The sequence below is a fragment of the Callithrix jacchus genome, chromosome 3, assembly GCF_049354715.1.
Source record: "Callithrix jacchus isolate 240 chromosome 3, calJac240_pri, whole genome shotgun sequence".
Classification (NCBI taxonomy): domain Eukaryota; kingdom Metazoa; phylum Chordata; class Mammalia; order Primates; family Cebidae; genus Callithrix; species Callithrix jacchus.
In genome coordinates, this window is record NC_133504.1 from 110,191,657 (window position 1) to 110,193,445 (window position 1,789).

The 1,789-nt window shown below is 36.9% G+C and overlaps 1 pseudogene; it reads right to left on the minus strand.

Annotated features, from left to right (window-relative positions):
• Nucleotides 1–338: 338 nt before the first annotated feature.
• On the minus strand, nucleotides 339–1,124 carry LOC144581800 (cell division control protein 42 homolog pseudogene; annotated as a pseudogene).
• Nucleotides 1,125–1,789: the final 665 nt, after the last annotated feature.

Consider the following 1,789-nt stretch of genomic DNA (forward strand, 5'->3'; position numbering starts at 1 on the left):
ATTTTAAAAAAGACCCCTCAATCCTTATTTTTATTTATTTATTTATTTTTATTTTTTAATACTACTTCAACTGCTGGGAAGGCAGCATGAATTAAGATGCCCCACATAGGCCAGGCACGGTGGCTCACACTTGTAATCCCAGCAGTTTGGGAGGCCAAGGCCAGTGTATCGGTTGAGCCCCGGAGTTCAAGATCAGCATGGGCAATGCAGGGAGACCCTGTCTCTACCAAAACTACAAAAATTACCTAGTCTCATAACCTGGTCTCAAAATAAATAGATTAAAACTTTTTAAAAACAGATGTCCCAAGTACAAAATACTTTTTAATTGCAAAAACTAATTTCAATTTTTAAACTTTAATTTGATTTAAACATCACTTTTAGTTTGATGCTGACACCAACCGTGCAGAAAGGGTTCGGGAGAGATGTTCATAGCAGCACACACCTGCGGCTCTTCTACAGTTCTGGAGGTTCCAGGGCAGCCAATATTGCTTCATCAAATACATTCCGTAGGCCTTTCTGTGTAAGTGCAGAACACTCCACATACTTGACAGCCTTCAGGTCACGGGCCAGCTTTTCAGCAGTCCCTGGAGTGACAGGCTTCTGTTTGTTCTTGGCAAGTTTCTCAATAGTAGAGGGGTCATCTCTGAGATCAATTTGGGTCCCAGCAAGCAAGAAGGGAGTCTTCAGACAGTGGTGAGTTATTTAGGCACCCACTTTTCCTTCACATTTTCAAATGAAGACGGAGCGACTACTGATAGACTAGAAATACATCTGTTTGTGGATAACTCAGCAGTGGTAATCTGTCATAGTCCTCTTGCTCTGCAGCATCAAAAAGTTCAAGAGTATATGGTTCTCCACCAATCATAACTGTGCCTGAACAGTTGTCAAAAACAGTCGGTACATATCCCCATGGAAATTTGTTTGTTGTGTAGAAATATCAGGAGACATGTTTTACCAACAGCACCATCACCCATAACAACATATTTAATTGTCTGCATTGCTGAAATAGTTCTGTATCCACTTTAAATATTTCAAATCTGATGTTGACCTCAGCTTCTCTGCTGGGGCGTTGGCCTACAAAATATTTTATACCCTACTGATCAAAGGTGTTTTTTAAAACCACAAATACATAAAATCACATAACTGTCAGATTAGAAGCTAATCTGTGTTCTGTGAACAATTTTAATTTTAAACATCTAGTGCTATTCACAAAATCATTCAAATTACAACCATCATTCACAAGACCATTCACATCACTCACATTTTATTAGTGTTAATTATAATTTACATTGAGTTGAATAGTTGAAAAGCAATGTACTCTCTATTGAATTGTTTGAACATCACAAGAATCCTGTAGGATATGTATTAGTAATCTCAATTTTACAAATTAAGATACATGTTCAGAGAGATCAAGTCCCATTACACATAAGGGATTCAGGTATGACTGCTCCCAAATGCTGTGTTCTTTTCTTTAACCAATGAAACCTTGATCAACTAAGTAGGTTAAAACTCCCCAGTTTTTTTTAGTAGAATGTAATAAGAAATAGCATAGCCAGAGACTCAATGTATGAAAGTCAACACAGTTGAAAGCAAACACATACACTTATACTAGATCACCATGTAAGATGTAATTTATTCCTGTAGGTGTTGGACAAAAAAATTGACAAACACTGACTATATTTGAAGCCCCAGTTACACTTTTACTCACTATGTAGACTTTAAAGTCCATCTAACAGATTTATTCATTTATAGTATGGGGGTATAAATATATCCTTACTCTACTTTTCTT